General features: G+C 49.5%; 1 protein-coding gene across 1 annotated transcript in view; it reads left to right on the forward strand.

The window, feature by feature from the left end:
• CASQ2 (calsequestrin 2) overlaps nucleotides 1-16,429 on the forward strand; it is a 126,230-nt gene that overhangs the window by 14,456 nt on the left and 95,345 nt on the right. The window lies entirely within an intron of this gene.

Consider the following 16,429-nt stretch of genomic DNA (forward strand, 5'->3'; position numbering starts at 1 on the left):
TCAGATATTTATTCGCGAGGTGGTCAGACTTCATGGTGTCCCGTCTGACATTGTGTCTGATCGAGGTACGCAGTTTGTGGCAAAGTTTTGGAGAGCTTTTTGTTCTCGCCTTGGAATCAAATTATCTCATTCATCGGCTTTCCACCCTCAGTCGAATGGACAGACTGAGCGGATGAACCAAAACCTGGAGCAATACTTGCGCTGCTTTATTTCCGACAATCAGGAAGAGTGGTCAGCGTTTCTTCCTCTGGCAGAATTCGCAATAAACAACCATTGCCAGGAATCGTCTGGGGAATCTCCTTTTTTTTTTGTGTGTATGGTCAACATCCTCAATTTTGCACCTTGCGTCAGGGGTGCTCAGTTGGCGTCCCTGAGGAGGACCAGTTGGGAGCTCAATTGTCGTCTGTTTGGAGGAGAGTCAAGCAGCGCTTGTTGAAGGTGGGTTCCAGGTACAAACGGGTGGCTGACTGCAGACGTGTGCCAGGTTCGGACCTGTGTGTGGGTGATTGGGTGTGGTTATCTACTAGGAACATTAAGCTCAAGATACCGTCACTTAAGTTGGGTCCCAGGTTCATTGGCCCATTTAGAATCTCCGCAGTGATCAACCCCGTGGCATTTCGTTTGGAGTTGCCGGCTGTGTATAAGATTCATAATGTATTTCACAAAGCATTGCTAAAGAAGGTCGTGGGTTTGGTGGATGGTTCCCCCGGGCCACCACCTCCCGTCTTGGTGGATGGCGCGTTGGAATTTGAGGTGTCCAAAGTGGTGGACTCTAGGGTTGTGCGTCGCACTCTACAGTACCTGGTCCACTGGCGTGGCTATGGTCCTGAGGAGAGGACATGGGTGCCGGCCTCTGACATTCATGCTGATCGACTGGTTACTATGTTCCATCGTCGCCATCCGGACAAGCCAGGTCCTCGACATGGTAAGGTTCCGGAGGTCCCTCGTAGAAGGCGGGGTACTGTCATGTCGGACACTGTTCACACCAGGGTGTCCGGCAGACAGCGGTAATACCCTGTTGGGTATTCTGTTCCAGTTGGGATAGGGTTAACCAGGTTGTCATGCTGGCTGAGGGCTGGGCCACGCCCTAGGTCTTTAAATAGTTTGTCCTGACTATGGGCGTCGCCGACTATAGCTTTAGCCTAGTGCTAGCAATACCGGTCAGCAGTGGTGGTGTTGGAGCGTCTGATATCTGGTGCAGTATATCCCTCAGTGGTTCTTTCTCCAATCTGTTATATATATATTTGGTTGCCCTTGCACATTATTGTATTCCCTTGTGTATTTACTGTGTGGTGTTTTCTTTTACCCCTGTCATACGTATTTGTGGGGTCTGGTGTCTGGTCCCCTCACTGGGTGGAGGGTGGTGGGTTCAGCTTAGGGCTGGACAGGAGACAGGGACAGGGTGGAGGCTCAGGCAGGCACACCTTCAGTGTAAACCCTGGGTAGAGGGACAGACAGGGTTCCCCTAGTCTGAGGGACATCACAGGGGTCCCGGGGTTTTTGCCTAAAGTAACCTCGGCATTCCATGACAGGATCTTCGTCTGTCCAATTGGGTTTAGGCTCAAGCGACCGTATCTACGTCTATCTATTATCTTCTCTCCAGCTATCAGGATTGGACTCTGCCTCCCTTGCTTTGTCCTCTGGACTCTGCCTCCCTTGCTTTGTCCTCTGGACTCTGCCTCCCTTGCTTTGTCCTCTGGACTCTGCCTCCCTGTGGCTTTTTACATATTTCTGCTGTGTCATAGCGGTGACATGTCTTCTGTGCACCCAACTTCTGCTGATAAGTCTCTGGCTTTACCCAGAAAGAAGCGAGATAGGAAGATGGAACTTTACATTTATTCCACACTCTCCTCTGATGTCAGCACACTTCTTACATCGGTATTCCAAGTTCTGTAAGCCTCGCAAAAAGGATTTCTGTTGTGCCTCAAATCAGGCATCCGTAACAGCCATGGCATCAGAAATGGTGTGAAATTTGGTACCCTTGAGGTGTTTCTTCAGGTTTGGAAGTAGATGATAGTCGGAGGGAGCTAGGTCTGGTGAATAAGGTGGGTGGTCAACCAGCTGGAAGCCCAGCTCCGCCAGTTTTGCCTTGGTCGCTTGTGCAGTGTGAGCGGAGGCGTTGTCTTGCCAGAACAAGATTCCTTTGGGCAGCTTGCAGCTTTTAACCTTCAGAGCTGCCTTCAATTGGTCCAAAAGTTCAATGAAATACCTTGCATTGATGGTGGAACCCTTTTGAAGGTAGTCCACTAGCAGCACGCCTTCCTTATCCCAGAACACAGACGCTGTCACCTTAGTGGCTGATTTTTGCACCCTGAACTTCTGTGGATGAGGAGAACCTCTGTGCCTACACTCTTGACTGCTCCTTGGTTTCAAGGTCAATCAAATAAATCCAGGTCTTGTCCATAATGACCTCTCGATCCAGGAAGTTCTTATCAGTCTGGAAATGCTGACAAATGGACCGGTGTAACAGGCCAGATTAACCCCCCGCCCAGAATATACACAGGGCTAAAGTGGCCTAGACCAGATTATACCTCTCCGGGTCAGAATATACCCCAGCTGCTGTAGATCAGATTTTTCACGATTTTGAGAACCATCAAAAACGGGGTCCCAGGCAACACACGGGGGAGCAAAGAAAGCGAACGGGGTCCCAGGCAGCACACGAGGCCCCAGGCAGCACACGGGGGCCCCAGGCAGCACACAGTGGGCAGAGACAGCGACCGGGGTCCCAGGCAGTGCACAAGGCCCCAGGCAGCGCACATGGGGGCAGAGACAGCGTGCAGGGCCCCTGTGCGCTGTCTCTGCCTCCCTGTGCGCTATCTGGGACCCCGTTCTTGAGTATATCACTCAATCCTGTGCGATGTCTAGGGCCCCTGTGTGATGTGCGATGTCTAGGGCCCCTGTGTGATGTGCGATGTCTAGGGCCCCTCTGTGTTGTGCGATGTCCGGGGCCCCCGTACGCTGCCTTGGGTCCTGTGCACTGCCTGGGGCCCCGTTTTTGATGGTTCTCAAAAGCGTGAAGAATCTGGTCTACAGCAGCTGGGGTATATTCTGACCCGGAGGGGTATAATCTGGCCTAGGCCACTTTATCCCCGGGGATATTTGGGGCGGGGGTTAATCTGGCCTGTTGCACCGGGAAGTTTTCACTCGCTTTTGTGATCTGTTGTCAAGCATTTGGGGAGCCACTTTGCAGGTCGCTTCTTCATGTCCAAATGTTCACGGATAATTACACAAACATGTTGACAGGACCTCCCCAGGATGTCTGCTGTCGCCGATTCTCCAGTATGAGGCTGTGCATCGACGATCTCCGGAACAACCACCACTCTCGGCCGTCCAGGACGTTCCTCACCGTTGGGGCTAGAGTGGCCCGTTGGGACCCCAGATCCTAACTGCAGCACATGAAGGGCACTGGTCTCCCAATGTCTGCGACGTGTCACCAGGAATATCCTTCGCAGACTTTCCTTACAGAAACAAGAATTATACATATTATATCCCTCCTCTGCTCTCAAGTGCTGTGAATATCGCAGTAGACATATATTAGACACATAAGGCTTTCATGTGATGTGACATTCGTTACCATAGAACCAAAAAAGATCACAAAGCCAGAGACTGATCAGCGGCCCCTCGTACCGCCGGCCTTCTGCCCTTTGGTTCCAGGACTCTTTTTCAGGTTCCTCCACTGATTGTCTCTGGTCACTAGATGGTGGCATCTGCCCACAGATGCCTTACAGTGCACTCCTATAGTCCCTGCTCTCCGCTTACACTTCTCTGTGCCCTCACAGTGGCCAATGTCACCCATAGACGGACCCCTCCAGGCTCACTGGGCTGTTTCGCCTGACTCGGTGCCACTGGCTCCTTCAGGCGCCACACATGGCTCTCAGCTCTGCTCACCCGGACGGCGTCAGCTCCTCCAGACTGCAGGCTCCAGCTCGTCTTTCCTAGCTTCTACCTTCTATGGTGGGCATGCAGGGAATCGGGTTATCTCTGCCTCCCGTGTAACCTGGGGCAGCAGACCCTCCATGGTCATGACCACACACAGGCGTCTGCTGCTGACACTGCTCCTGAACAAGCTCTGTCACCTCCTGGTCGGCCTCCCTCAGAATCCATTAGATCAGATGTGATCTCCAGATCTGCCACAGTCTCAGGATGACCCTACAGCCCACACCACCGCAGAGAATCACGGACCTGCCCCGAGTGCAGCGGGCGTATGAGAGCTCTGGAGACACAGGCCCTGCCGGCCGCCATCTCACGCTCAGTGAGGGAACATAGTGTGAATTATAGAGGCACCCTGCCCAACAGGGCGGCTGGCATCTCCCTCCTACGTTCACCCTGAGCCCCCGTCACCCAGGAGAGATAGGCCGCCATACCGGTGATGTCCCGTCGCTCCCAATGTCGCAGCATTTCCCATGTGGTAGCGACAAGTGACCCTTATTATGTGTCAATGATGAGGCATGAGGCGCAGGATACCTCTAGGTGGGAACGGGATCAGCACAATCCGCGCAGCATAAGTGACAGATGCTGTGAGGAATGGAGGTTATCCCACCGGTCCTGACACCCAGAATCCCCCAATATCCCTCCCCGGTCACATATAATGTACAGCCCCCACTCGTAATTTCCACTTATTGACATTGAGCCACAGAAGAGAAGCTAGAATGTTCTGTGAGTCCAGGACATTTTCCATCGCCAGCTCTGATCTGTGACCTGAGAGGAGCACAAAGCCGGATTCAAAGCAAAGCTCCCGTCCATCATTGTGGGACATTGGTGCGCTGCCCCCTGCTCTCGACGTGGTGGAATGGTGGCAGAACCCTGGAGCCGGGCAGCAGCGGGTTATTCCTCCGGCTGATCGCACATCGGCCGAGATGTCAGCGGTGGTCAGCATCGTGTCCAGTGGTCGGGAAAATAACGAGAGGGAGTGAGAGAAGCACGGAGGTGACAATCTACAGGATGGAACCATGGCACGTAGTCATCATTGTCCACAAGACCCAACGGAAGGCAACTGCATGACCCTGGGCTACAAGCAGAACACGCGTGTCCGAAAAGACGGAGGCGCCATCCCATATGAGGGATCCACCTGCAGCATGTCTATAATGACACCAGAGACCAAGAGACAACAGAGCGGGGATCACCATACACATAGGAGCGACGGTTACCAAACTACACCAATGACGGGGTTATAAAAATCCCATATTAACAAATGACGACATAGAGTATACATCACCCTAATGGCGTGCAGAGTCAGAGGCTGGAAACTCAATGACGTGCAGCGTCGTGGATGACAATATCACACGCCCAAATGAAGGATGGATTGCCACCTGAATACAAAGCTCAAAGACAGGGGCAAAGTGCAGTGATAAATGCTCGAAGGGTTAATACTACCTCAATATAAGCGTATGTGATAGTAATGATTATACAACCACAAGGCCAAGTGACAAACATACGCCTCCCTATAAGAAGTAACACACAGGTCACAGAGGTCAAATCACCCCTCAGAACGTCTACACTAAAGGACTGCACCGACCCAGGCTGGGGTTAATCAGGCTGCTCACCGGACACATGGGGATATTGTGTATTCAGAGGGAGTATGGCAAAAAAAGGCTCCTATAGAGCATATATATATATATAGAAGGGGTTTACAAAGTTCACCACATCTATCTCTGCCCCTGATGAAGTCACTGAGGTGGCGATACGCATCGGGTCTATAGGAGCTGTTTTTTTGCCACATTTCAGTATCGGCCACCTCACTGACTTCATCAGGGGCAGAGATAGATGTGGTGAACTTTGTAAACCCCTTCTATATATACACTCACTGGCCACTTTATTAGGTACACCATGCTAGTAAGGGGTTGGACCCCCTTTTGCCTTCAGAACTGCCTCAATTCTTCATGGCAGAGATTCAACAAGGTGCTGGAAGCATTCCTCAGAGATTTTGAACCATATTGACATGATGGCATCACACAGTTGGCGCAGATTTGTCGGCTGCACATCCCTGATGCGAATCTCCCGTTCCACCACATCCCAAAGATGCTCTATTGGATTGAGATCTGGTGACTGAGGAGGCCATTTGAGTACAGTAAACTCATTGTCATGTTCAAGAAACCAATCTGAGATGGTTCGAGCTTTATGACATGGCGCATTATCCTGCTGAAAGTAGCCATCAGATGTTGGGTACATTGTGGTCATAAAGGGATGGACATGGTCAGCAACAATACTCAGGTAGGCTGTGGCGTTGCAACGATGCTCAATTGGTACCAAGGGGCCCAAAGAGTGCCCAGAAAAAATTCCCCACACCATGACACCACCACCACCAGCCTGAACCGTTGATACAAGGCAGGATGGATCCATGCTTTCATGTTGTTTACGCCAAATTCTGACCCTACCATCCGAATGTCGCAGCAGAAATCGAGACTCATCAGACCAGGCAACGTTTTTCCAATCTTCTACTGTCCAATTTCGATGAGCTTGTGCAAATTGTAGCCTCAGTTTCCTGTTCTTAGCTGAGAGGAGTGGTACCCAGTGTGGTCTTCTGCTGCTGTAGCCCATCTGCCTCAAAGTTCGACGCACTGTGCGTTCAGAGATGCTCTTCTGCCTACCTTGGTTGTAACGGGTGGCAATTTGAGTCACTGTTGCCTTTCTATCAGCTCGAACCAGTCTGCCCATTCTCCTCTGACCTCTGGCATCAACATGGCATTTCCGGCCACAGAACTGCCGCTCACTGGATTTTTTTTCTTTTTCGGACCATTCTCTGTAAACCCTAGAGATGGTTGTGCGTGAAAATCCCAGTAGATCAGCAGTTTCTGAAATTCTCAGACCAGCCCTTCTGGCACCAACAATCATGCCACGTTCAAAGGCACTCAAATCACCTTTCTTCCCCATACTGATGCTCGGTTTGAACTGCAGGAGATTGTCTTGACCATGTCTACATGCCTAAATGCACTGAGTTGCTGCCATGTGATTGGCTGATTAGAAATTAAGTCTTAACACACAGTTGGACAGGTGTACCTAATAAAGTGGCCAGTGAGTGTATATATGCTCTATAGGAGCCTTTTTTTGCCATACTCCCTCTGAATGCACAAAATCCCCATGCGTCCTGTGAGCATGCCTGATTAATCCCAGCCTGGGTCGGTGCAGTCCTTTATTGTAGACGTTCTGAGGGGTGATTTGACCTCTGTGACCTGTGTGTTACTTCTTATATGTGTATGTGTTTCACTTGGCCTTGTGGTATATAATCATTACTATGAGATACGCTTATATTGAGATATTATTAACCCTTTGAGCATTTATCACTGCACTTTACCCCTCTCTGTCTTTGAGTTTTTTATTCAGGTTTCAGTTCAGAAACTTTCCCACGCTTATTAGTTCATCTCCGGTCAGCCAGTGCGCCTGCGCAGAGATGAAGTCATTCATTCTGCAGTGGTTTACAGCTGGTGCGTGCGGTAGCATTAGCACCAGTCCCCGTTGTAAACGATTTAACCCCTTGTGAATGATTGCAGCGGGGGACCTGACTGAACGGCGGAGAGGTGTGTATATTATTGATGCTTTTTTTGTTTTTGTTTTTTTTACAGATGCATGGCTTCTTTTTGGATTAGCAGATTAATAAATGTGGTCAAAAACTTGGTGTGCTTATTTCATTAAAAGAGTTTTTTATTAATGTGTCTGTGTTTTTTAACCCATTTCTATTCTAGGATTAATAATGGATAGGTGTCTTATTGAAATGTCTCCATTATTAACCCGGCATAATGTCACCTTTCAATAGCAAGGTGACATTAACCCATTAATATTTACCCATTAGCCACTGCTAAAGGCAATGGGAACAGAGTGGCTAAGTGCCAGAAAAGGTGCATCTTATAGATGCGCCTTTTCTGGGGTGGCTGGGGGCAGATATCTTTTTAGGTGGGAAGGGGCTTGCAGCAAAAACAATGGTCCCTCTCTAGGCTATTAATATCTGCCCTCACTCACTGGCATTCCCTCTCTGTTGGAGAAATTACAGCAGGAGCCCACGCCATTTTTTTAAATGAATTAACCCCTTAATTTAACACCTACATATCCCAATTTTTTACACACAAACCCTAGTCTAATTATTAGTCAAAAACATAGAAAAGACTAAATGAAATGAAATTGTTTACTGTAGGTAAAACAAGTGTCATATCCTGTCGGGTTTTGTAATGATTTTACAGAAGCCGGCAATTGATGCAGAACGCTATGAAATATAAATATATATATGTGTCTCAATGACATGTACAGTGCCTTGCGAAAGTATTCGGCCCCCTGGAACTTTTCTGCCTTTTCCCACATATCATGCTTCCAACATAAAGATTCCAAATGTAAATTTTTGGTGAAGAATCAACAACAAGTGGGACACAATTATGAAGTTGAATGAAATTTATTGGTTATTTAAAATTTTTGTGGAAATTCAAAAACTGAAAAGTGGGAGTGCAATATTATTCGGCCCCTTTACTTTCAGTGCAGCAAACTCACTCCAGAAGTTCATTGTGGATCTCTGAATGATCCAATGTTGTCCTAAATGACTAATGATGATAAATATAATCCACCTGTGTGTAATCAAGTCTCCATATAAATGCACCTGCTCTGTGATAGTCTCAGGGTTCTGTATGAAGCACAGAGAGCATCATGAAGACCAAGGAACACAACAGGCAGGTCCGTGATACTGTTGTGGAGAAGTTTAAAGCCGGATTTGGATACAAATGATTTCCAAAACTTTAACCATCCCAAGGAGCACTGTGCAAGCGATCATATTGAAATGGAAGGAGTATCATACCACTGCAAATCTAACAAGACCCGGCCGTCCCTCTAAACTTTCATCTCAAACAAGAAGAAGACTGATCAGAGATGCAGCCAAGAGGCCCATGATCACTCTGGATGAACTGCAGAGATCTACAGCTGAGGTGGGACAGTCTCTCCAAAGGACAACAATCAGTCGTACACTGCACAAATCTGGCCTTTATGGAAGAGTGGCAAGAAGAAAGCCATTTCTCAAAGATATCCATAAAAAGTGTTGTATAAAGTTTGCAACAAGCCACCTGGGAGACACAGCAAACATGTGGAAGAAGGTGCTCTGGTCAGATGAAACCAAAATCGAACTTTTTGGCAACAATGCCAAGCGATATGTTTGGCGTAAAGGCAACACGGCTCATCACCCTGAACACACCATCCCCACTGTAAAACATGGTGGTGGCAGCATCATGGTTTGGGCCAGTTTTTCTTACGCAGGGTCATTGAAGATGGCTAAAATTGATGGGAAGATGGATGGAGCCAAATACAGGACCATTCTTGAAGAAAACCTGTTGGAGTCTGCAAAAGACCTGAGACTGGGACAGAGATTTGTCTTCCAACAAGACAATGATCCCAAACATAAGTCAAAATCTACAATGGAATGGTTCACAAATAAACGTATCCAGGTGTTAGAATGGCCAAGTCACAGTCCAGACCTGAATCCAATCGAGAATCTGTGGAAAGAGCTGAAAACTGCTGTTCACAAACGATCTCCATCCAACCTCACTGAGCTCGAGCTGTTTGCCAAGGAAGAATGGGCGAGAATTTCAGTCTCTCGATGTCCAAAACTGATAGAGACATACCCCAAGAGACTGCAGCTGTAATCGCAGCAAAAGGTGGCGCAACAAAGTATTAAGTTACAGGGGCCGAATAATATTGCACGCCCCACTGTTCAGGTTTTGAATTTCCACAAAAATGTAAAATAATCAATACATTTCGGTCAACTTCACAATTGTGTCCCACTTGTTGCAGATTCTTCACCAAAAATTTACATTTGGTATCTTTATGTTTGAATCATATGTGGGAAAAGGTTGAAAATCTCCAGGGGGGACCAATACTTTCGCAAGGCACTGTGTATATATATATGAATTCTATGTGTCTATATCTATTCTTTCGCTTGTGTTTTAACCTGTCATTGGGATCTATTATATGTCCATTTTGCCTGCGAGAGAAAATCTCGTCATATGGATGACAGACGGATCACTGTTCATGAAACATTTGTGCGATTCTGGTCCAATAAAAATGGACTGATTTTTTTATGCGTTGTGTGTGACTCCAGCCTTACTATCACATACGCTTATATTGAGGTATTATTAACCCTTCGAGCATTTATCACTGCACTTTGCCCCTCTCTTTGAGCTTTGTATTCAGGTGGCAATCCATCCTTCATTTGGGCGTGTGATATTGTCATCCACGACACTGCACGTCATTGAGTTTCCAGCCTCTAACTCTGCACGCCATTAGGGTGATGTATACTCTATGTCGTCATTTGCTAATATGGGATTTTTATAAACCCGTCATTGGTGTAATTTGGTAACCGTTGCCCTTATATGTAAGTGTTACTTTTTGTAACCATTTTTTTGTGTGTTTTCAAATGTTTTTAAGTTCTTGTTTTTTGTGTGTACCCATGAAATATCATGTGCCATTTTGTATGGTGGTTCCTGCTCTTTTTCTATGTCTTTTGGTCTCTGGTTATACTACCGGTGTCCTCATCCCCACATCATCGTGAGGCCGAATAAGCTGGAGGCTGGAATGGAAGTCTGCCATCTTCAGTGTTGAGTCCCGTATTTGTTTCGGTCAAAATGATGGTCGGAGAATGATCTGGAGACCACGTGGAGAATGTGATGAAAAGGCTTCACAGCAAATCATCACACCGGTTGTTCCCCCAGGATTACGGTATGGGAGGTGACATAAAATATTGTAGCCAGACCTCTGCAGTCTTCTCTGCTGGTCACTAAAGTTTGGTGCTACATTGACTTGTCTCCATTGAGTACATCGGAGACATCATTGGTCGGTGATTAGATTACACAGAAGCTGCCGGCAGAGTCTCCAGACTTGTCTTCATCAAGCACGCTTTGGAGGTCATTGGTGGGTGATTACACAGGAGCTGCCGGCAGAGTCTCCAGACTTGTCTTCATCAAGCACGTTTTGGAGGTCATTGGTCGGTGATTACACAGGAGCTGCCGGCAGAGTCTCCAGACTTGTCTTCATCAAGCACGTTTTGGAGGTCATTGGTCGGTGATTACACAGGAGCTGCCGGCAGAGTCTCCAGCTGACATCACCCACACAATATTACCCCACTTGCCACTGTACCAGGGCAAGTGGGAAGAGCCTTTTCTGGAGCGGCAACATCCATGGCCCATTCCCAGTCTGAGAATATCGGCCCACAACTGTGTACTTTAGCTTGACTGGTCATCAAAAATAAAGGGGACCACACTTTTTTGAAAAAATTTATAAAATAGTTTAAAAACTGGCATGGAGACCCCTCTATTTTTGATAACCAGCCAAGGTAAAGCTCATATCTGAAGGCTGTAGCCCACAGCTGTCAGTTTTGCCTGTGCTGGTTATCAAAAATAGACGAGAACGCACATTTGTTTTTATTTTTTTACACAGTCTGCACCGGCCAATCACAGCCAATCCAATGCACAGTAAAGCTTGTTAATTGGTTTCCATAAGCTTTATTCTGGCTGCTGAACCCAAACAGTAATACGGACTTCCTGGAGACTGTAACGCTCGCGCCCTGACTGGTACGATCATGGGGGGTGTGGCCCCACTGTGCCACATACCAGACTACCCTGGAAGGGGCGTGACTAAGCAGCTACCTTGGTGTCACTGGAGCCTCTGATGATGAGGTCAGGCTTGTGCAGCAGGTAGCTGCCATGTACCAATCCAGGGTGGTGTGTGGCTGTGGCTGCTGATCCCACTGGGGAACAAAGCACTATGTGAAGTGTGGACAAGTACAGACAGGCATGACTGATATTATGGCGGGTACGGCTGGTACTCTTGGCAGACAGGCGGGCACGGCTGAGACACTGGCAGGAGGGCACGGCTGAGACAAAGGGACAGGAACTGACTTGGAGGACACAATTTCAGACTGGAGAAGCAGGGACGGACTCTGGAAGGACAGAAACACTGACAGGTGGTAACAGGTAGGGACCTGTTCAGACTGGAGGAGCAGGGACAGATAAAGAGCTGCGGGAAGCGGAACAAAAGCGGAGCAGAACCGCAAGGTTGTGGAGCGGTGAGCAGAACAGAGTCACTGGTTGCAGTGCAGCGAGCTGAACCGCAAGGAGCATGGAGCAACGGCAGAACCGCAGGAGTGCAGAGCAACGCAGAACCGTAGGAGTGCAAAGCAAAGAGCGGAGCAGAGCCGCAGGGTGCGGAGCGGATGCAAAGAAGAGCCGCAAGGAGCGAAGAAAGAGCAAAGCGGACAGAGTAAACACAAGGACACACACAGCAGGGAAAGGAAGCCACAGACAAAGATACAAACAAGCAGAGGTTAGGACTGAGTACAGACAAGGTCAGGTACAGGAACAGGATAAGATACAGGAATAGGACACAGTACAGACAAGGATGGACACGGGAACAAATACTGGACAAGGGCTCAGGCCTGTGTATGCAGCCCTCAGGGAGGCAGAAACATAAGACACAAAGTGCACGGAAACAGGTCTGGGTATGCAGCCCCCAGAGAAGGCGGAAACAGGACAGGACCTGGCACCTCAGCAGCAAGACACTGACTGAGGGAAACAGTTGCTCAGGCATCCTCCTATGGGCGAGGATGCCTTAAGTATTTGAGGCCTCTTGACAATTGGCTGGGGACACCTTACAAAGGTGCACACTGACTCAATAAGAGCCAGAGTGCCGGCGCCGCCCCCTATACACACAGCCAGGAAGCATGCAGAGAGCAGGCAGGAGGCAAGAGGCATACAGCATGGCGCCGGCAGAAGACAGAATTCACAGCATGGCCCGGAGTAGTGAGTAAGGCTGGTGGGGGATGGGAGGCCATGCAGTGATACCGGCAGGGCTGTTGCAGAGACGTCCATGTTCGGTGTCTGTGATCTTCATCATTTGGGCTTGACCAGACACATGACAGCGAGGAGCGGGGACGCCAGAGGGGTGAATGGTGAGGTGAGCATAGGATTGTTTTTTAACCTTTTGATGGCCCTTTAAGTTGCAGAAAAACAGTGCTGGCATTTTACTGAATCCATTCAGAAGGGAATTACAAAACATCTGCATTTTGACAAATGTGGATTTTTGCAACATACGAGTAGAATGCAGTACCACTCAAATTTATGTGCTCATCTCTATACATCTGATATCAGGAAGGATGGAGGCAGCGACAGCACATGACTGTCTGCTGGATGCCGTATGTGCCCCCACATGAGACCGTGAAGATGTAAAGTCATGTACCTGCTCCCCTGTACATATAGGACATCATGCTCATCCGTAACTCCCTGTCCCTGTACACCTCGCATGGTGGTCAATAACTCACACACATAGGGGCCACAGCAGGATGCCATATAAGTACAGCGTACACCTTGAGACACACAGACACCTGATGTGAGCAGCTGCTCCACTCCCCCACCACGGTCAGAGAATAGTAACCCAACTCCTGAGAGCTGCACTGACAACCACAGACAGGAAACACTGACACCGGGGAAAGAGGGGTGAAGGGGCCGATGTTATACACCGGGGACAGAGGGGGCCGATGTTATACACTGGGGACAGAGGGGGCTGATGTTATACACCGGAGACAGAGGGGGCCGATGTTATACAGAGGAGAGTGAGAGGCCAATGCTATACACCGGGGACAGAGGGGGCCAATGTTATACACCGGGGACAGAGGGGGCCAATGTTATACACCGGGGAATGAGGGGGTCAATGTTATACACCGGGGAATGAGGGGGTCAATGTTATACACCGGGGAATGAGGGGGTCAATGTTATACACCGGGGAATGAGGGGGTCAATGTTATACACCGGGGAATGAGGGGGTCCGATGTTATACACCGGGGAATGAGGGGGGCCGATGTTATACACCGGGGAATGAGGGGGGCCGATGTTATACACCGGGGAATGAGGGGGGCCGATGTTATACACCGGGGAATGAGGGGGACCGATGTTATACACCGGGGAATGAGGGGGGCCGATGTTATACACCGGGGAATGAGGGGGGCCGATGTTATACACCGGGGAATGAGGGGGGCCGATGTTATACACCGGGGAATGAGGGGGGCCGATGTTATACACCGGGGAATGAGGGGGGCCGATGTTATACACCGGGGAATGAGGGGGGCCGATGTTATACACCGGGGAATGAGGGGGGCCGATGTTATACACCGGGGAATGAGGGGGGCCGATGTTATACACCGGGGAATGAGGGGGGCCGATGTTATACACCGGGGAATGAGGGGGGCCGATGTTATACACCGGGGAATGAGGGGGGCCGATGTTATACACCGGGGAATGAGGGGGCCGATGTTATACACCGGGGAATGAGGGGGCCGATGTTATACACCGGGGAGTGAGGGGCCGATGATATACACCGGGGAGTGAGGGGCCGATGTTATACACCAGGGACAGAGGGGCCAATGTTATACACCGGTGTTATGATTGGGTCACCGAGGAGGAAAACAAAACCAAGCTAAGTCACAGAAAACCAGAGTGGTTGGTAACTAAGCGGATTGCAGACCCCTGATCCTAACCACACAACTAGAAGTAGCCGTGGAGCGTACCTACGATGATTCTAGACACCTCGTCACAGCCGGAAGACTAAATAAGCCTAAAGCAAGAAAAGGGGGAATCTAAACTGCCCCAGAGCAGACCCCAAAGGAATAGACAGCCCCCACACATGTATTGACGGTGAAACAAGATGAAGGCACAAACACAGGCAGGGAAATAGGCTGAGCAAACGATGGGGCCCACACTAACTAGAAAGGACAGGAAAGGAAAGATACTGTCTGCAATCACGCCAAAAAAACCCTGCAAAAATATCCAACACTTCTGATAGCAAAAAACCCTGATGTCACTAGACTTCTCCCACTATATCAGCACTCTGGCATATTCTGAGAACAGAGCAAAAAGAGGCCAATCTAATAAGGGACAAAAAACAAACTGGCACATACAGTGACATAAAAATGGAAATTCAGCACAGCCCCAGCCGGGGCTGACTAAGCACACAAAAACTGAATAGACCAAACCAAATCAAGTGTGAACAATAGCAGAGAACACTTAGCTTGAGAAGGCAGGAACTGAACTGGAAACCAGAACCTCAGGAGGCAGGAAAAAATCACCAGCATGGGAAAAGGGAGTCGGCTGTCTTAAATCCAGTCTGAGACTCCAGATGTCCAATCCTCTTCCTCATTATCAGGTGGCAGTTTTGTTAATTAGATCAGCTTCATTACCTCCTGCCACCAGCAGAGGGAGCCCGGAAAGAGAACTCACGAATCCTCTGTCAACACCACCAGCTCCTTCACCAAAAACCAGAGGCAGACCAGAAAATGAGTTCACAACACGACGGGGAGTGAGGGGCCGATGTTATACACCAGGGACAGAGGGGCCGATGTTATACACCGGGGAGTGAGGGGCCGATGTTATACACCAGGGAGTGAGGGGCCGATGTTATACACCGGGGAGTGAGGGGCCGATGTTATACACCGGGGAGTGAGGGGCCGATGTTATACACCGGGGAATGAGGGGGCCGATGTTATACACCGGGGACAGAGGGGCCTTTGTTATACACCAGAGAATGAGGGGGCCGATGTTATACACCGGGGACAGAGGGGCCGATGTTATACACCGGGGAGTGAGGGGGCCGATGTTATACACCAGAGGATGAGGGGGCCGATGTTATACACCGGGGACAGAGAGGCCGATGTTATACGCCGGAGACAGAGAGGCCGATGTTATACACCGGGGACAGAGGAGGCAGATGTTATACACCGGGGAGTGAGGGGGCCGATGTTATACATCAGGGACGGAGGGGGCCGATGTTATACACCGGGGACAGAGGGAGCTGATGTTATACACCGGGGAGTGAGAGGCCGATGTTATACACCGGGGAGTGAGGGGCCGATGTTATACACCGGGGATGGAGGGGGCCGATGTTATACACCGGGGACAGAGGGGGCCGATGTTATACACCGGGGACAGAGGGGGCCGATGATATACACTGGGGAGTGAGGGGCTGATGTTATACACCGGGGACAGAGGGGGCCGATGTTATACACCGGGGACAGAGGGGGCCGATGTTATACACCGGGGACAGAGGGGGCCGATGTTATACACCGGGGACAGAGGGGGCCGATGTTATACACCGGGGACAGAGGGGGACGACGTTATACACCCGGGACCAGATAGGGACGATGTTATACACCGGGGAGTGAGGGGCCGATGTTATACACCAGGAGCAATATGGTTGAAGAGGACCCCGATGTATCATCTCCATACTTGCACCACTACTACCACCATTTGTCACACTGCTCATTCATGTTGATATATTTTGTGCCTCCCCTCACACTGCCCACCAATCTGACAGGATCATTTACCATCCTAATTAACAGGTGAATCAGAGATTTAATCCACAGAAGACCCCATTACACTGCGCAATGCCTGGCATCTCCGCTCAGCGTCAGCTGCTCGGT

Source organism: Dendrobates tinctorius, unplaced genomic scaffold (genome assembly GCF_039654945.1).
Source record: "Dendrobates tinctorius isolate UK_male_01 unplaced genomic scaffold, ASM3965494v1 ptg000172l, whole genome shotgun sequence".
Classification (NCBI taxonomy): Eukaryota; Metazoa; Chordata; class Amphibia; order Anura; family Dendrobatidae; genus Dendrobates; species Dendrobates tinctorius.